General features: G+C 50.7%; 1 protein-coding gene across 3 annotated transcripts in view; it reads right to left on the reverse strand.

The window, feature by feature from the left end:
• The window catches only part of ZBTB7C (zinc finger and BTB domain containing 7C), a 349,974-nt gene that overhangs the window by 264,100 nt on the left and 65,222 nt on the right, over window positions 1–20,652 (reverse strand). For 2 of the 3 annotated variants that reach the window (XM_086682916.1, XM_086682919.1), the window contains exon 2: window positions 15,663–15,890. The gene's annotated coding sequence lies outside the window, so the exon portion shown is untranslated. Of the gene's footprint in view, window positions 1–15,662; window positions 15,891–17,726; window positions 17,936–20,652 lie in introns of those variants that run through there. The other variant, XM_086682918.1, reaches the window with a different exon arrangement.

Here is a 20,652-nt window from a genome sequence, read left to right on the forward strand (position 1 = left end):
CTACCGCTCTCCTCCGAGGCTCCCAGGCTGGCAGCAAAGACCAGACACACGTCCCAAGAACCACAAAACGTCATCTACCGTAAACGCTACAGCAGTTTATGTGGAGTCCTGAAGAGCACTCTGTCAGGAGCAGGGAGTGTGCCAGCAGCTCGTCCCTGCTCCTCAGACCCCAGCTCTGGGCAACCTCTCCCCCCTGGGAAGGAGGTCCTCGTGTTCTTCCCCCAAATCCTCTTGTGGTCCACCTGAACGGAAATCCTGGTCACCTGTATGGCCACCGAGGTGATGTTCCGCCCCTGGCTGGGGTCTGTCAGCTGCATGAGTTCCTCCTCATGACTAGGCTTTCCCCTGTACCCCAGCCAGGGTTCCCCCGGTGCCCTCATTACAGGCTTCAGGGTGGCTGGACTAACAGAGCCCAGCGAAGCTTTAAATCAGTGGTTCTCTGCCTTGGCTGCCCGTTGAAATCACCTAGAAAAATTGAAACATTTGCTGGTGCCTGAGTTCCACCCCCAGAGACTGCTGTAATAGGTCTGGGGTAAAGCTTGGGCACTGGCATTTTCTCAAAGCTTCCAAGGGATTCTACTAGGCAGTCAGGGCTGACAGCCACTGCTCAAGCGGCCTGCTCTGGCTTCCCTGCCCCCGTTCCTTACAGGTGTTTCGTCACCGCTAGCCTCCCTCCTCCCCCCGCTGGTGCCTCCTCCCCTGAAGTGAGGTAACCTCTGAAGGCCCGCTCGACCCCGAGGTGAGCTGAGAGCGCCCATCTAACCCACACAGTGGGCTGGGACCCAGGGCCGCCCCATGGTCCTGAGCGGGGACTCAGAACCACCCACTTCCAGGAGCCCTGGGGCTGCATCTAAGGCCAGAAAAGCCCTGCGGCTCAGATACACTTAATCAAGGCTGTGCTGGGCTGGCTCCCCTCCCTGGCTCCTCCCCATCCTTCCCCCTTTAGGACTAGAACTTGGAATGCATTTTTATTAGACTTTTCCTAGGTGAAAATGGTGCCGGGCTGGGGGTGGGGAAGCTGGATGGAGTGTGATTTACACTTACCCTGAGTCCTCACACCTCCCAAGGGCAGCTGCTCACAGAGCCTCCGGCAGATGGGGAGCACTGCACGGGCTGCTCTCTGGTCTGTCCTGGCCCGGAGCCACACCCCTGCAGAAGCGCCCCGAAATCTCAAATGGCCACAGACCCTTTGGAAAATGGGTAGGGGAAGGTCGGTGCTGGCAAAGATGCCACTCAGAGAAACTACTCACATGCCCCAAGCCCCATACACATCCGGTCAGGTTGCTCCTACCACATTTTCTCTCTGCTCCACACAGCTATTGGACTCTTGTCTGCCTCTGAGTTCCAGCTCAGGCTTCGATCCTGGCTCCGCCTCCAGCAAGAGAGGCCATTTTCCCTGGATACAGACTTCCTAGGCACCTGCTGGCCTTTCTAGAGAGGGTGCTCTTCGTCAGGTCAGTTTCTGATGGACTTGGTTTGCCCAGGGCCCTATAAACGCTCTAGCAGGATTTCCCAGTGTTGGTGCTATTGACATTTTGGACTTCTTTGCTGGGGATGGGGTTCCTGCTCATTGTAGGGTGTGAGGCAGTGTCCCAGGCATCTCCCCGCTGTCAGTAGCACCCCTCCCCACATCTCTGACCGTAAAAACGTCAACAGATGCCACCATATGCCCCCAGGAGAGGTGGGGGGAGGGAACAGGCAAAGTCTCCCCAGTTGAGAACCACTATGTGATAGCAATATGACCAGAACCTCTGTAGGACAAGGGCTATGCCGGTGACTTCCGACAGACTGCTCACCCCAGTGACCGGTACGGAAAACCCGGCTGTGTTAGTTACTGTGTGATCTTTCTCAGGAAGCCGAACCTCTCTGGGCTTCCGTGCCATGCTCTGTAATACAATAATAACGACCAACGTGTGCTCAGGGCTGGCCCTGTGCTAAGCACCTGGCATGGGGTTTTCTCACTTAACGTGACATTCTTCTCATTTAACCCTCAATGTTTTTCTGGAAAAGGTATCGTCCCCATGCTACAGATGAGGATACTGAGACTCAGAGACGTTAGGCAACTTGCTCAAGGACACACAGCAAGAAGGCAGGCGGTCGACGCCAGAGGCCTCAGACTTACCCACAGCTCTATGCTCCCTCCCTAAACGAGGGGCTTGGGCCTGAGACTACCTCAGGAGTCCTTTGTAGTTCCACGACCGTGCCCTTCTGATGTTGCCGCTACAAAAAGAATGTTCACCGGGGGTCCTGTATTCTTTGCGCCCCTTGCCCTGCCCTCCAGGAGACAGTGCACACACACTTCCCCTCATTCGGTATGCTCCTACTGTGTTCTATGCGCTGTGCCAGGATCCAGCTTTCAGCGGGAGGTGGAATTTACCCTCTGGTGAGGACAGAGATACGAAACAGCTCGTTAGACTTTTATTTCAACTGTGATCGGGGCTAACAGGGGACCTGACCCAGCCCAGCGGGTCAGGGGAGGGACACCCTAGCTGCTCTCCGATGGGTGTGCAGGGGTGAAGCCCGTGAGGCTGAGGGAAGCCAGCTCCCAGAAAGAGCCATGGGCATTCTGCCCCAGGAGGAAAGGAACCCTGCTTGCTCTAGAAACCAAAGGGAAGAGGGTGCAGAAGAAGGCTGGTAAGGGGGGCAGGCCCTCCGAGTCCTGGCAAGAATTTCTACCTTTATCACAGAAGCAACGAGAGGCCGGCAGAGGGTGGAAATAAGGGGGTGACTTAATCAGGTGAACATGCTTACCAGAGCAACTACGGTGTGCCCTGGAAAGATCGGGGGGAGGGTGGCACGAGGAAACACAGGGAGGCCAATGGGCCGCGGGGCTGGTCCAGGGAAGGTGCTCTGGGCTGCGTGGCGACAGGAATGGAGAGGCATGTCAGACTCCAGGGACAGAGGGGAGCAGGTGGGGCTGAAGCTGGAGGCCCGGTGGACAGAGCCGATGGTGGTGCTAACAGGAGGAGGGTGCACAGGGTGTGAACACATTGCGTGTGAGGGTTTCTGTGTGCGACAACATTGGACTGAACGACCGATTGAACGACAGATCTACCAACTGATTAATGGGTAAATGGTGCCGAGACCGCTTTCCTAGGGTGAGGCTCACTGGGAGGCACCTGCCGACTCAGGATACACCCTGGGCAGGAACGGACGTACCCCAAAGAAGGCACCCAGGCAGGCAGCGAAGCCCTGGGGAAAGAGCCCACATAATGAAGCTCTAAGTTATTACTACTATTACCTTATCAGATCTGACAAGATCACAGTCAAAGGTGGGGCTGCTGCAGTGTAATACAATATAAATGGGCTCTCGGGTGGCGGTTGGCTGTTGCCTTGATTCTTATTCACTCAGAAGCCAAATCACGGTGCTAATGTGAAACGTGTGAAATATCCCTTTTTCATGCACTGGCAATGAAAGGGCTTCACAAATCTGTAGCCAAATGAATGTACTTATGAGTAATGGGAATCTGCACACGGGCACCATTTTATTACCACGTACAAGCCAGCTTCATCGAAGCTTCGATTTCACGTGAAAGAAAGCACTCCGGCCACCAGGGAGGCGAGGAAACACCAGCACAAGGCCCCTAGTTGAGAAAGTGACACGTAATTGCTAGCCAGGGCCCGAGGATTTTAAAACTGTCCTTAACACCATTTTCCGTTGCTCCTACGACCACAGCATGTCGGGATGGGAAAGGACCTCAGGCCACTCAGCTCACCTGTGCGATGAGGACAGACACTCTCGTAGCATCCCCCAGTTCATCAGTGGCAGATCTGGGACTAGAACCCATACCCTCTCACCGGTCTAGACCATGATGCTTCTACCCCTGGGTTCAGGACTCCCTGCCAACCTTTCTGGAGATTTCATAAGTCTAGGGCTCAGGATGGAGTCTTTACTGAAACCACCAGAGCCAATGAAAGTAAAGACTATTTCCAATGTCCCAGGTTGGCAGGCAAAGGACACTGTCCTTGGCAGATGTTTTGGTGATGGGATGCTAGGGAGCTGGAGACTGAGTCACCTGGATAACAAAGCATAGAAGTCTGGGAGCAGGGGCGCCTGGGTGGCGCAGTCGGTTAAGCGTCCGACTTCAGCCAGGTCACGATCTCGCGGTCCGTGAGTTCGAGCCCCGCGTCAGGCTCTGGGCTAATGGCTCAGAGCCTGGAGCCTGTTTTCGATTCTGTGTCTCCCTCTGTCTCTGCCCCTCACCCGTTCATGCTCTGTCTCTCTCTGTCCCAAAAATAAATAAATGTTGAAAAAGAATTAAAAAAAAAAAAAAAAGAAATCTGGGAGCAAAGTCTTGTTCCCTTATCTGCTCACATATAAATGCATATTCTGCCTACTTCTAGAAGAGGATTTGGGGTGGTTTATAATGGAACGTATACACACATGTAACCAAATAGTGCAGACTGACATCAGATTGCAGAATTGTTTTTAATAGCAAAAAAAAAAAAAAAAAAACTGGAAATGATCCAAGTGTCCCTCAATAGGGGGCTTGTTTTAAAAATTCCTATCCAGGAGCACCTGAGGTGGCTCAGTCGGTTAAGCGTCTGACTTCGGCTCAGGTCACGATCTCATGGTTCGTGAGTTCGAGCCCAGCATCGGGCTCTGTGCTGACAACTCAGAGCCTGGAGCCTGCTTTGGATTCTGTCTCCCTCTCTGTCTTGCCCCTTCCCTGCTCATGCTCTTTGTCTCTCAAAAAGAAGTAAATATCAAAAAAAAATTTTTTTTCTAATAAATAAAAATAAAAATTCGTATCCATACATCCAGTGAATACTACACAGCTATTAAAAATAAATAAATAAATAAATAAATAAATAAATAAATAAATAATCAAATACATAAATAAATGAGAAAGTGCTCTCTGTACTAATATGGAGACATTTCAAGGATACACGTGTAAGGAAATTTAAAAAGCAAGGTATAGAATATCTAACAGGCTATATTTTGTACGGTAAGGTGGAAAACTAAAAATATATATTCAAATTTCTCCATTTTAGCATAAAGTAACAATGGAAGCATAAACCAGAAAGTTATATAAATGGTTATCTATGGGGTCAAAAGGGCTAGAGGGAGAACTCTGGGTATGTGTGTCTTTGTATGTCTTTCTGATTTTTGAACTGTGTAAATGCTTTACCTATTCAAGAATTCTAATTCAGTTAAACACAAGAGGAAAGAGGAAATGGGAAATAATTCCAGGTACAAGAGCCAACAATGTCCCTTCTGCCTTCTCCCAGAAATGGATGCTACTCCTGCCTTGCCTGGGCTCCCACAGTCCCGTGGACCCAGAAGTTGGGAGGGGGATGGCAGGTCTCACCGGCCTCCAGCCTCGAAGAGGCTAGGACCGGAGGACAGAATAGCAGCCTGCTGGGGCTGGAGGCCGCTGTGGCCCGGCCTCCCTGCCTCAGCACTGGAGAGAGCGGTGAAAGCTGGGGCCCACACCAGGCCTATGCCACTCAAGGCTGCCCACATCTGGAGGGCTGTGCGCACATCTGCTCCCCGACTCAGGCCTGACTCACATTTGTCCCGGCTGCTGACATTCCGTGGTCCCAGGAGCAACCGAACTGCACTAAGAACTATGTGCACACGATTAGGCTCCTGCCTGCCCATAGCTCCAGCCCACCACACCCCAGGCCCTCCTCACTGTGTTCCCAGCTTGACTGTCAATGTCCCCAGTTCTGGGCAGCAGTGCCTTCGGCTAAAGACGGTGGCTCCGGTCCTAGAAACGAGCTCTCCCTTCCCAGGCTCCTCTCTGACCCGCTCCCGGAATAGGAGGGGTGGCTGACCATCAAATCAATTACAATTCACTGCCACCACCCAGCTGTCCATTAGCAAAATTAATTCTAGTCTATTAATAAATTATATCCATACTATAGAAAGCCATATTATAAAAAAACAAGAGTGATGTGTATGAGTAGTTTTTTTTTCAAGAGATATTAAGTAAAAACACAAGCTGCAGAACACAATATATAGCTTGATCCCATTTGGGGGCAATCTGGATCTATTTTCCAGACCCACGGTGACAATACAGATGTAACGATGCCCTGAACTGTTGACAGGTTGTCTCTGAGTGGGGAGGGGGCTATTACAATTTCCTTCACTTTCTCAGTGAAACACTTCTAATTTTTTTCTTAGATGAAGCAGTTATTATTTCTGTAATCTGAACATAGATCTCTCTCATTCATTACACACTTCATTGGGCTGGTTTGCTAAGTCAGAGGCTCAGGGCAAGACCTCCCCTCCCAACCCTGCACTTCCTGGAAGATGGCAAACGGAGGCCCAGAGAGGTCACTCTTTTCTTACTTAGCATCACGCAGCAAGTGAGTTAACAGCAAAGCTGGGCTCAGAGCTCCTACCTCCCGACCAATCCCTGTGCTCTTTCCACGACACAATGTGGCCTTAAAATCAAACGAGTGCATATTTGTGGAGGGTTCGTTACATGGCCGAGAGTGGGAAACAGGGGAAATATTGGCCAAAAAAAAATAGACTTAGCACTCCAGGCCTCATTACCTGGCTGCCAGGTCCACACCACCACCTTTGACTGATGAAAGATTCCAGACAAGTGTTCATTTAAAGATGAACCATTAACTGTAAATCAAAGCCCACAGTGAGTGCTGAGTTATAAAGTGAATTAGAATAAGTGGGTAAATGGATGGCTGATCTCAGCCCCAACGGTCAGGGCTGGGGAAGATACACCCTCTGACTCAGAAAGACAACAGAGGATCAGGGTCACGGAAGGCTTCTTTTAGGAGTGTCTCTAATAGAAAAATAGTCACCACTGTCTCCCCAGAAGCGGGGGAAATAGCAGGCTGCACATTAGTCAATTAACAAGTGCTATTAAATCTTTTGTTCCACTGGGCTCAGAAGGCCTGGCTGACTGTTATGAGGATGATGGCCTCTTCCATTCGGTCACCACTTGACAACGTAGAAAGGCTTTAACTCATCGTCCTGTTGAATCCTCTTGATGTCCTGTGGCCGGCAGTTTTTAGCCTTCATTTTTGTGTCTGAGGAAGCAGTTATGCAACTTGCTCAGGGTCACATAGGGCAGTTTCAGGGGCAGAGCTGGATGCCAGATCTGCTGGGTCTGGCCCCACGTGCTTCTCCTACATCCTAGCAGAGTGGGGTGGCGGGCCAGAAAAGTGGGTCGAACAGCCTCTGGGAAAGTGAACCAGCCAAAACGCACGAGGCAAACCAGTTTCGAGTCAGGTGCTACCTGCCTCCGTCCCAGACCACCTGCACCACGCTGTGGACACATTTTTGCCACTCTGGGAGTTCTTCGGAGTATGGTTTGCATGTGTGCGTTTGTAGAGGTGAATGCGTGACACGAATACACACACAAATACATTTTTTAAATGTTTAACTCCTTCTATTCCTTGAATGTTTTTACATACATTGCCCACTAAACTCACTCTTCATTGTTAAGTGAGGTTCGCAGGGCGGGTAATCTAATTATTTCCACTTAGTAGATAAGGAGACCGAGGCTCAGGGTCACTTGTCAGATGTCTTGTTACTTGTCAGTGGCCGAAGAGGTAGAGATGAAAACTAAAAGTTGTTGAGGGCCCATTCTGGATCATTCTTTCTGGATCATTTCATTTCCTCCTCCCAGCCATCCTGGGAAGAAGGCATGGCTTACCCCATCTTATACCAGAGGACACTGAGCCTCAGGAAGACTAAGTCACCTGCCCAAGTGCTGAGGTCAGGACTCAAGAGCAGGGCTCTCTGATCCCAAAGCTGAGGCCTGTGGTTGCTATGAAAGCCATGGCATGGGGGGAGGGGCAACTATGTGCCAGGCACTGGGTAAGTCCTTCCCCCGAATATCAGTACTAACAGGTTTCTGAGCCTTAAAACGTGCCAGGAATGGGCTGAGCTCTGCCCACGCAGACTCTTAAGGACACAGCATGTGTCCTACACATCTCTGAATCCTTGCGTGGCACAGAGCTGGCTTCCTTGTTGATTTGAAGTGCCCACCCCAGCCCTGTTCTTCTCTGGGTTCCTTTTCTTTCATTTCTGCTGTGCAGATTAAAGGGCAGCGTGGGCTCTCTGTTAACAAGTGCCCTTGACTGCTATTCACATCCCAAATAGCTGCATGCACACCCCACGAGGGGAGTCAAAGCCCCCCAGCCAGCTCTCTGCATATCAGAAACCAGGCCAGCTCCCAAGGGTGCCTCAAATCCCTTCACTTCTGCTTAAACCACCGCTGCCCACCTTTCGCACGATTCCCACTCAGGTTGTCTTCTCTCACTGCCCGAAGGAATGATCTGAAGGTGATAAACATTTCCACATGAAGGCTTGGGTGTTTCTGACTCATAACTTATTGCTTTGTTTCTGTGGTTTATACTTTTTTTTTTTTTTTTTTAACTTAAAAGAGAGGGCAGGAGTGATGAGTGTGGATGGGATGAGAAATCCCAGCTCTTCTGGGCTCCGGTGGGAAGACAGAAACAAGAGGTGGAGACAGAGTGGAGGAGAGGATGGGAGTGGCTGGGAGGGCCAGGCAGGGGGAGCACTGACCCCTGTTCCGGATGGGGAGGACTTAGGCCCCCACGTGAGATAGCGCCATAATCCAAACAAGGTTTATGTGCTCAGCTGCAGAATGTGGGCGTGTGGAGGCTGGAGGCAGGGAAGTATTCCAGCTGAGTGATCCATAACCAACAAGGGGGTGGCCCGTGCAAATCTCCAGCAGCTTCGAGGCCCAGGTCAAGTGCCACGAACCAGCCAAGAGACCTCCCATCTTCCTCTTAATTGTAACCTTTCATTTGCCCTGAGGGCTAGATGGCTTCGCTAGTCCCCATCACTGTTTATTCTCACTGCCTCCCCAGTTTTATGGTGACCTCCCCAAGGGCAGAGAGCTTGTTTTTACTACCTTTGTATCTTTTGAGCACGTGACACCCACAACAGTCCTTTCTTGAGGTGATGTGTGCCACACCCTGTATACAGAGCCACGAGCCTCCAAGCAACCATTCATGGACCGAGTTTCAGAAAGTGGCACCAAATGAAAATCACACGATTTAACCTTTGGTCTTGGGCTTTACAGCGTGTATGAAGCTCTTTCCTATTCTTGTAAATATCTGATAGGTGATACTAAGCTCAGGTTACAGAAAAGAAGATCAAGTTTAGGTGATTAACCGATGACTAGTTAGTAAACAGAAACAGCTCTGGAACCCAGGTTTCTGATCTTCGTCTGACTTTCCCTGAAGGGGCTGGAGGTTTCTCTCTCCTTTGAAGCACATAACTGAGGGCACACTGCATTGCTATAGCCCACCCTCACCCAAGATGCACAGTGTCTATCAGCATAATCAAGGCTCTGAAGAAATCTGCTTGGACTGAGTTCAGTACAGCCTCCTCCAAACTGACCTTACCTGGAACTCTTTTGCATGAGACCCCTGTGGTATCCTGCACTGGAAAACATTCTACGGACCCACTGCTACTTTCCTAAAGGGGGACTCACCCTCCCAGGAGAAGCTGTATGTTATGGACGAAGGAAGGCTTAAGCTGGACGAATGAAGCTCTAATGGTGAAATTTCAGGGCTCAATCAACTAGTCAAGACATTTCTTCTTCCTCATCCTCTTCCTCCTCTCCTCCTTCTTCTCCTCATTATTATTATTATTATACTTTTCATTATTAAACTTTCCAAATATGCACAAATGGAAGAGCATAATAAATCCCTACTTGCCCATCACCAGTCACCAAACCAGCTTCAACGATATGCAACAATCTGCTATTTTTGCTCCATCTTTTTTTTATCTGGATCATATTAGAGAAAATCCCAGATATCCTATTATGTCATCTGTAAATACTTCAGTATGTAATGTTGCCACAATATCACACGCCTTAAAAAAAAATTAATAATAACTCCTGGATATCCCACATCCATCCTGGACTTAATGTCACTGATTCTCTCAGATTGGTCCATCTGTGGCAGGTAGGCCCCAAATCAGGACTCAAACCAGACCCACAGAGTGCATTTGGTTGGTGTCTCTCTTAAGACTCTTGAGATTCTAGTAATTACTCTAGTAATCTGCAATAATTTCCCCTGTACCTCCCCTTAACTCCCCCTCCTCATCCTATTGGCAAAACGGGGGCATTTGTCCTGAGGTCTTGGTCTGGCTTTGGTGATGGCAAAGCCACCTTCCATGGTGTCTTTGCGTGTTCCTCTAGTTCCTGTATAAAACGGTAGTTAGATTTACAGGCTTGAGCAGATTTAGGTTCAGCTTTACAGCAAGCAAATATCACAGGCGGTGCGTGTCCTTCCCATGACATTACATCTGGTTGTCCAACTTTTAGCAAAGCCGATATTAACCCATGGGTTTGGACAACTTTTTGAGCAACTGGGTCTTCCCAGTGCCTCCAAAGTTATAGCACATTCTAAAATTTGGTTCTAGATACATCTCTAACACATTGAGACTTGCCCACTTTCTAGGATTTCATGGGAGAGTCTCTCCTACCGTCAACCTCCAAAATTCTTTTTTTTTTCTAATTTTTTTAATGTTTACTTATTTTTGAGAGAGAGAGAGAGAGACAGAGAGCAAGCGGGGGAGGGGCAGAGAGAGAGAGAGGGAGACACAGAAGTAGCTCCAGGCTCTGAGCTGTGAGCACAGAGTCCGACGCGGGGCTCAAACTCGCAAACCACGAGATCATGACCTGAGTTGAAGTCTGACGCTTAACCAACTGAGCCACCCAGGCACCCCTCAGCCTCCCAAATTCTATCAGCATACCGTTTCTTAGGCTGTCTCTGTGTGACCCTTAACCTTTCCTTTTTTTTTTTTTTTTTTAAGAAAAGACATTTTTAAATGGCCAGCCAAGCTGGGGACCCCGTGCTCCCTTCAGGCCAGGCCCCACCAGCAACTCCGTGGGCTCAGCTGGAATCCCAGGGTCTCGATAGCCCGTGGATTCCTCCACCCATCTCCTACAAGATGAGTCGAATCTCAAGGAGAACAAGAACACATAGTTGAATATGATAAATATGCATCCAAAATTTTTAAAAACCAAATTACACAAATCAAGCTTATTCTGAGAGGTTCATGTTACCAGGGGTCTCTAGTGCTCCAATCAGCATAATTAAATACCAAGATCTCTCTAGAATTGATTGTGGTTTGCACATTTTTTACCATCCAAGGACCATTTCAGTGGGATGATTTTAGGCTAATAAGAACCCCCAAATTAGAAACTAATTAAGGAGATGGAAAATACAAATGTATTTGTTTTTAGTCGGCACTATTTTTATCAGAGGAATCATGAAAAATTAAAATTGTTAAATACCCATATGAAGGTTGTCAGTCAAGGGCAATGTGGCTGCCTGCCTCTCCCTGCTGCAAAACTGCACAGAAGATATATCAGAAACTATTCCCTGTGTGTCCCTAGGAAGCAAGAGAGAGACTAATTTTAAGGAATAGAGTTAGTGAGGAAAAGGGTGCTGCCGTAATACTTTCAGATCCTTGGTGGTTATGATTCAGAGTGCCTCTTACTTTTCAAATGCATGTGTACCTGGCCTCACCATAGTAGGCTTCCTCATGCCCATTTAACAGATGGGAACATTAAGGCCTGGGGAAGGTGAGGCCCAATAAACAGAGTCACCCAATGAACTTAGGGCCATGGCTGCCTCTCTGTCTAAATGTGCTTGATTTTGTGAAACCTCCTCCCCGCTGTCCTCCAAATGTGCCACGGGTCACCTCTTAAAATAGATGCTAAGTCACAGTGACACTGGTTTGGAGGATCCTTTTTGATTCGTGACAGCTTTGAGAACACGGGCCCCAGCAGAAGCAGCAGGAAGCAGGAGCCAGCTGCTCCAGGGGACAGGACCCCCTGTCTAGAGAGGCAGCAACACAGGGCCCCACAGGCCGCCGCGGTGAGCCTCAAAGCACCGCTGACCCTGCCACCCACAATCAAGTGTTGACCCAGCCCTGAAGACACTGCTTCAGTCCCCGGGCCTGGAGACCCTCATTCGTTCTGTAGACTTTGCACGATGCCAGCGCAGCTGACACCGACACTGACCTCCACCTCCTCGTCCTGCTCCTTCCACACGAGGCCAGGGGACATGGGGTCTTCCTGCAGACGCGCTCTTTAAACCTCCTTCCCTGTGGCAGGACTCTCACCAAACCTCACTGTTCTACGGTGGTTGGGGGCCAGTGGCTAGAGCAGATGTCGTTCATAAAATACTCCCCACCCCTGGAAAGAGCAGCCATACTCTGTAGCAATGGGTTCCCTTGCCCTCAGAGGGAGTTATCCGTATTTTTATGGCTGGGGAAAACAGGGGGTGATAAGGTAGAGGTGGGTCTTTGTCTCAAAGGCCACGGCTGGAAGGATGGAGACAGAGACATTGAAGGAAATACAGCTTTTGAGGTAGGATCCCTGGGGTGGGTCCCAAGATGCCTGGGATGGCTCAGGGAAGGGGTCGTACAGAGGCCAGAAACCCTCCCTCCGCTGGAACACAGCACCTTGGTGGCGTCCAAACCCGAGAGATGAAGGCCTAGGGGCCCCAACATTCCCTATGGCAGAGCTGACATTGGGGCACAAGCTGTCGGCAGAGCCTGCCTCCTCCAGAGGACCACACAGATCCGGATAAGGTGAGACCACAGATAGACACTGCCTCTGTGGGCAGGGGTCCAGGCCTCGCCTCCCTCCCCATTTTTCCTGACCTCCAAATCCTCATCGTTCTCATACAACAGACAGAACAACAGAAATGCCTGCTAGGAAACTTGCCAGACTTAGCCAATAGGGGAACGCAAATTGGTTGTCATTTGATTTAGGAAAATAACAAGGATCCCTTCTTGACATCAAATGCCACAGAGTAATCACTCATTATTGTATCCAGTCCTCCTAGTTACCCAGCAAGATAGAAATGATCAGTGCCAGTTTCAACAAAGCCTCTGAAGCTCAGAGAGTTTTAGGAACTGCCTGAGGTCAGCCTTGAACCAGCGGATGCTGGGGTCCTAAGACCAGCTGGGGGGGACCCATAACCGGGGCTGGTTCCAGAAAACATAAATCACCATCTAGAAAAAGCGATTCAAGACATCTCTGATTATTCAAGCTAATTTCCCCAGGGATACATTACAGATGTGCATAAGAAGAGGACATAATAGTAAGTCTTGTCGTTTAGCTCAAGAAACACCTGGCTCCTGGGTGCCCCTTGGCAAGAAATTCCAGATTCTAGACCTGAGCTGTCCAGTACAGTAGCCACAAGCCATATGTGGCTGCTGAGCACCTGAAATGCAGCTAGTCCAAACTGAGGGGTATTTGTAAGTCTCAAGTACACTCTGGACTTCAAAGACTTTGTATGAAAAGAAGAATGTAAAGTATCTCATTAGTAATTTACATATTGATTACATGTTGAAATGATAATACTTGGGCCTTTTGAGTCAAATGAGATGCATTATTATAATTAATTTCACTTGCTTGTGTTTACCTTCTTGCTGTGGCTACTAGAAAATTTCAAATCGTGTGTGCGGCTTACATCTGTGGCTCAGGCTGTCCTAGGCAGCCCTGCGGCAGGACCCAAGTCTTGGTTTCTATACCCAGCTCACCCTGCCCCACTCCCAGGAACCGCCCTGGAAGCCGAGGAGGCAAGATGTCTCCAGGCTCTTCTCTTCTCAACACTTCTGTAAATCCCTGGCACCGCCCTTCCTGCCCTCTATCCTACTCGGTACCCATACAGAACCCGTGGGCCCAGCAACTGCCAAAGCACTTGAACACGATCACCATTTCTGAGTGTTTGGATCCACCTGGAACTGTATCTTCCACAGCCAGACAAATTCTGACAACCAGGTTTTCGGAGCCCATGCCTCAGACCCCGTTGGAGCAATGTGAAGCCCTGGGAATCAGGATGCGTTTCTCCCGGGCTTCTCTGCTCCCACCCCTGCCAGACTGTGAGCTCCTCCAAGAGCAGCATAATGGAAGTGAACTCAATGTATTGATCACTTATTATGGTGCCAGCTGCTGTGCTAAGTGTTTTTGCATGTTTTATTTCATTTAATGCTCCCAACCAGCCTGTGAGTGAGAAAGCATGGTCCCTGTCTTGAAGATGGGAGCCCGAGGCTCCTGGAGTCTTGGCTCTGTCCCCACTGCCATTCTTTTTCCTATGTCCCATACCCCCCCCCCTTGGGGGCAGAGATGCCTCATACAGTTTTGCATTGCTGGCACCTAACCCAGGACACAACAGGTACTCGGCAATAGTGCTAAAATAGGTTGAGAACCTTCTCATAGACCTGGTCCTTTGTCCTTTCTTGACTTGATCAGGAAGCATATTGTCGCTCCTTTCCTGAGGCCACACACATGATGAAAGTCTTCACATACTACCATGCAAGCTGAACCTTTTCTGCCCCTATCACCTGCCCTCCAGGGTCAGCCCTGCCCAGGTCCACAGGCAAGTCTGAGATACACAGACCACCTTCCCTGCTGAGAGGTAGGGTACGTGAATAGTGCAGCGCCAGTATCCAGAGACACAGCCCCAGGCCGCTGTGCTGGGCTATACTTGCTGGGCTCCCTGGAGCTTACCCCCCTTTTATTTCCTTATATACACAGGAGCTAAGTCCTGGGCCTGCCTGGTGCCTGTGGCTGACCCATTTCCTAGAGCTGGGCTCAGCTTTCTGAATTCCTTCCTCATCTTATTCTTTCTGCCTGATTTAGAACAAGGCCACCCAGAAGTCCTAATACTCTGCCCCTCCCCACCCCTTGGCCTGACCCTATGGATTCTGACACTGGCCCACACTGGAATGGAATTTGCCACACCTCCTTGGGCCTCCTGCCCCAGGCCATTGGTCCTTCTCCCCCCCTGCTCTGGTCAGTTTCCCAAGGCCCTAAGCTATTTTTGCTTCTGCCCTAGACTGCCGTTTTCCCCAAGGTGAAAGTTGTCAGAGTGTTACCCTGTATGACATATAGAGCAAAGACCAGCTTTGGGGTCTCCAATCCCACTGGCTCCCTGTCCTTCTAGCCTCAGAACCCCACCTTCTAGGCTCCGGAGACCTGTTTGATACTTCCTGCTTGGTTGACTTCCCAGGCTCAACTGCTTGGTTGAGATTCCCAGGGTATCTGCCAGCCCCCTCCTGTGCTCCTCAGACGCCTGCTCATGACCTTCCCCAGGGACCCTTGACATCTGCTACTTGATCTAGCACCCTTGGAGGGATGGAGGGAGCCATAAAAATCCCCTTGTCCTTTCTTCTACAAAAAATACCAACCCATCGCCTCACCCTATCATTGAAGAAATCTCAATCCATCAGGAAGTCTCCCCAACCAGTGAGGTCTCCAGATCTATCCCTCATGTATCTCTGCTTCCTGAATACAAGAAAGTGCTCTTGCACCCCTCACTGCCTCTGTTTCCCCACTGGCATCAACTCCTGGCTTCCCAAGGGGCCACTGGGGAATAATGACTTCTTGATTTGTTCCTTTGAGCTCTTCAAACAAGCAGTGCTCCATCTATAAAGGCATCAGGCCTTCCCATAAGACCTAGGAAGTGAACCTACCTGATGCTAAATCTTCCTGTGCCCGGCTCTAGCAAGTGCACGGGGCAGAAACTAATAACTATAAAGCACCCATCTATCATCTTATCAGGCCTTACAGCACTTTGTTTGCATAGTTATCTTTCCGAGGGTTGACATTTTATGTCTACTGCAGGCTGATGTATTCTCCTACCTGCCACATCATTCAGAAAGGATAGATGAGCCCCAGGTTCATTACCTGTCATTACACCGTGTACATGTCGCTGGGGGCCGAAGCATTGATTCTTCTTGAGTCTCCCTGGTTGTGTTGCCTTCCTGACTTGGAGGCTCCAGATCCAGTGGTTGTGGATTATGGTCACTCCTCAGGCCCTGGCGGGGCTCCACTCCATCCCTTCTTGCTTTCCTGGCTGGCCCGCTCTTCACAGGTGGCAACACGTTCTGAGCTCCCAGCTGTTTCAGAGGGGATCTGCAATAAGAACAGAGGCGTCTGTCGCCTCCCATGACCAGAAACACATGTCCAAGTTTTAACTGTTCTAGAACTTTCCAACCATCCTCTTATTGCTCTTTATTCCTAGGTCCTGCAGATCTTGGTGATTATATAGATTTTACCCCAGCCAGGTCTTCACTGCCCATGTTCCACCCACCAGCCCTGCTCCCAGGCCTCAGTGTGCATACACACACACACACACACACACACACACACACACACACACACACTCCCTTCATTCCTATTTTCTTACCTCTGTATATTTTGTTTTATCTGCCTGAAAGACCCACCCTTCATCCTACCTACTATTCAGAGTTCAGCTCATAACACCTCATTGCCCCAGGAAAGAGGAGAGAACTTGGTGCTCTCCTTCCAATGTTGAGATGCACAAAGAATACAGCCATGTCTACCAGGGACATTCCACCACCCCTGGGGTGAGGCTTCCAGTGCGCTGTGGTTTGAGGATCCAGGAAGGCCACCCACCTGTGGCTTATTATGAACCTCCTTCCCTAGCCCTTGGGCTCAGAGCAAGAGACAAGGGTGGGGATGCAAACCTCACTGAGTGAGGGACCCAGATTGGCTCCACTGAGTTCCCATCTCATAGCCAAGACCACAGCTCACACTCTAAGGGGTGGGAAAGCCCCAGCTGGAAGTTACCCCACTCAGCATGGAGGCCTGCTCACCTCTGGAGACTGGGTCCATGCCAGCCACAGCCCTGTACCTCTGACCAGTCATGGCCTCCGCTTCTAATGGTGCCGAGCGTTCCTGCTACCCAGGATGGCTGTGACCCTGAGTTCCACCCTGACCTTGGGTTCCTCTGAGCCTCAGTGAACCCATTTCTAAGAAGAGGCTGTGGCAGGTGGAGAGCGTCCACCAGGGCACCCAGCACTACCAGTGAGGGGTAGCACCATGGACAGGGATGAGTGTGGCAAAGGAAGGCAGGGACATGAGGTCCCATGAATTCTGTAAGCATGATGATGACAATGTCTTACAACACGTATAATGACTAATACCCTTCAAGCTGCTTTTACATCCATTGGACCTATTTGTTTCACAACAGCAACATAAAGGGGTATTTTGATGATGGGGAAACAGAGCACAGAGACATTGAGAATCTTGCTAAAGGTCACACAGTAAGTTAGTAAACGAGCCAAGACAGCAACTCCTGACTCCCAACTATCATTCTTTCCAGCAAGCTCCCTGGTCCTACGTTAATTTCCTGTCACCTCAGGGGGATGGTGGGTCAAGAGGAGTAGGAAGGGGAGGAGAACAGAGGCATGCCTGGCCTGCTACTATAGCATGGGGAGAAGAGAACAGTCATGCCTTTGGTTTCTTCCCTGATAGGAGGGTTTAGGAGGAGCAAGCACAGAGGGAACAGTGATAAACAGGAAGACAGGAATGTGCAGGCTCCTTGCTAACGGGAGCAGCTCAGGCAAAGAGGAAATTGGCTGTGATAAATAGCCACAGCTTTCTGGGGGTGGAGTAGGGGCTCAGCCAACCTTGAGCTTCCTGGGGGACCTGGCTCTCTATAGCTCCCACCTGCGAGACATTTCTCGGCAAGGCATCACTGGGGGTTAAAAGCACCTTTGAACAAACTAGGCAATTACTATTATTACCTTCAAAAAGCATATAGGCCTTCGTATGTTCTTTTGTATATGTGACATATTCCTAAATAACACAAATGGGAAGAAAAACCATAATGCTCCACCCAGATGAAGAAAGATCTGCCCCTAGACAATGGAATTCCTTGCCTGATTCCAAAGCTGCTCTCTGCTTCTATGGACAGGGAGAACGTCACGACTTGGAAACTCCTACCTGGCAATAGAAGACGGGGCCAACTCCTTCCAGAGCAAGCAGCACAGGCCACGGGGCCTAGAAACCCAGGATAGGTGGCAAATCCACAGAGGTAGGCAGGAAGATCACCCCAACGCCAATGACAGCCACATAGCTCAGTGCAGACCCACACGCCCACCTCCAGTCAACAGCAGACCAGACCTCCAAACATCAGGCTATGGGAAGAACAGAAAATCATTCCCTTGGCATTAGCCCTGAGTCCCAGGCAGCCCAATGGGTCCTCAGCCAACTTTGGAGCTCTTAAGGGAGCCCTACGACATGCAGGGAACGCCATGGGGGAAGGAGAACATGCTGAACCCCTTAGAAGCCAGTCACCGGCCTATCCTGCTGGCTGCATGGTCACCTGGCAGCTGTAGCTCCAGAGGCAAACAGCTAAAGCTCATCAATTCTTGTTGGGGGTAGGGAGGGTGAGGAGAGGAGGCCTCTCGGGCCCTCCTGCAAGGTGGGGCTGAACCACATTCACAGCAGATGGTGCTGTCGCCCTCACTCCGGGATTCTCATTCCTAATTATCTGTGCTGTCAGCAAAACAATTAACCCTCGAAGAAAAATTGTGCCGTCCACTCCCAACCATATGAAAAGGCAATTTTTCCCAAGGACGAGGGACACTTAGGGCAGCGGCAGACGGAAAGTAGGGCAGCCTTGCACGCGGTTCCGGATCTCACTCGCCCTGGGCAATTTCACCATCCTCTGACCTCCGCGGTCTCTGAGGCCTCGCGGCAGCCCCTCCTGCCTCTCAGCCTGCACTTCCTTTCCCATCCAAAGGCGGGGAGCCCAATCCCTAGGGTCCCCTTCAGTCCCACAGCGCTACCATTCTACACGCCCGGGTCTTTTCCTCCGAATTCCAAGTTCCTGTGGAGCTGAGCCCGCTTCTCCGTGTGTTCCTTCGTTCATTCGCTCACGTGCTTATTCATCTGCTTGTCCGTTCACCCCGTTATTGCATATTTACCATGTTGCTCCCGGGAGGAACAAAGAAAATATCTACTCAGCCTTCTTGACCACTGCTTGGAGCCCTCTTCCCTGAGATGTGAGGAGAGGGAGGGAGGATGGCACAGGGAGAGGTGGGGGCCCCCAGCCAGGAGCTTGAGCGCTTGGCAGGGGCTTGGCTTCAGGACGCAGGAGGAAAGTCCTGCTTCTGCATGTGGATTCTCTCTGAAGATTAGGCTGCAGGAAGGCAGCCTCCTCTCAGAAGGGCTGATGTGGAGCAAGCCGCTTTGGTCTCCAGGGCAGGCCTGCAAAGGGCGGAGAGGTGTGATGGAAGGAGAGCCTGAAGCCCCCACCAGCACTGTGGGGCCGGTACCTGTACGGGGTCTGCACTTCCGAGGGTGCTCGTTAAATATGTGAGGCGAGATGAATGAACCAGGTTGCCCCTCCTTAGAGGACCTGTTTTAAAAGCAAAGGGAGTTTTTACAGGGCTGGGGCATGATGTCTGTTCCCCCGGGAGGCTACCATTTAAGGCCAAGATCGCTTATCTAATTCACCCATTCTCACGCGCTGACATGGAAGAGAAAGCAGGGTGGGCTAGAAATCCCAGAACCGTTGTAGTCAGTACTGAGCGAGCCTTCAGGCATGAGGCTGTCAGGGCCACATTTTCCACGTTCCATCTGGAGAGGCTGACGGGCGGGCTGCTCTCAGACAGAGAGCTGGAGCAAGACCCTGAGGCAGGTGGCGGCCCCGTATCCAGCCTGACTCTCACCCCGCTCACGCTGCCCCCCAGGATTGCCCCTGAACAGAGCGGGGAACTCTAGAGGCAAAAAGGGGAGCCCAGGTCAGGACACTGGCTGGCTCCCATGGGGCTGTGGGCCCCCTAAGGGGCAGGGGTGGTGCTCCAGCCACCTGGAGAAGGAGCACAGAAAACAGAGCGTGGGACTGTGGGTACGGTGTGTGGGGTAGAGAGCTGGGACCCCTCCTCCACCACCATTTTGCCCAGGTCAAGCCCATGACATCTTTCTTCCCTTCCCCCATTGCCCATCCGGCTACCAGTCCTTGCCCCCGTCCAGGGCCCAAGCGCACAGTCTCAGATGCCAGCTCCTCGGCATAAAAGGAGTGTGTTTATATTCAAAGCGGGCTGTTGCCCACTCGGAATCTGCCCACTCGAAGGCAGCACATGTGACCGCACCCCCTGCCCAGAGTCCAAGCGGGACACACGCCAACCTCTGGCTGGAGACATTTCTAAATATGAGCCTGGCACAGAGAGTCAGGTTCCCAGGCCTCTTCTGCCCTGGGAGACCCAGCCAGGATTTTCGAGGCTGCTGGGAGGGAGAGGGCTGGGGGCAGGCAGGCAGGATCAGGAGGCAGCCAGCTGAGACAGCCATCAGCCCTAGAAATATCGCCTGAACCCCTCCCTGGCCTTCCAGCCTCGTTAAGGGAAGAGAAAGGATTGCCCTGCATCCAGAAAGTCTAATCAATTGCCCGCAACCCTTGGCAGTGGGCACAGGAAAGCCACTGCCTGCTCAAATGTGCACGGATTAAAAATATACAAATGGAATATTTTTTCTTCCCCTCTCCTCAACCCCCTGAAGCCTGGGATGCTTGTTAAAAATAGCCTTGCTGTGGCGTGGATCCTACAAAACCCAACCGCTGGCAGGAAAATTAAGGAGCCGTTGGAGACAGCGCTAAGTGGTTACCCCTGGGGAGTAGGCTGGGGAGGGACAGGAAGGGGTGCTCTCAGGTGCTTCTAGACACACTGCTTGCATTTTTAACGATAAGCAGATATTATTTTTATTAGTTTTTTCTTTTAATGAAAGTTTATCCATTCCACCCTCTAGGCTAAGTTTAAAGCTGAACTTGCACTGTTCTAGCAATCCAGCAGCCTGGTGCTGACCGGCTTGGCTGTGCACTGACCCTCGGCACCCAGGACGACAGGCACAAATACAACTCTGAGTCATG

The sequence above is a fragment of the Puma concolor genome, chromosome D3, assembly GCF_028749965.1.
Source record: "Puma concolor isolate L17-30 chromosome D3, mPumCon1.1.hap2, whole genome shotgun sequence".
NCBI classification, from domain to species: Eukaryota; Metazoa; Chordata; class Mammalia; order Carnivora; family Felidae; genus Puma; species Puma concolor.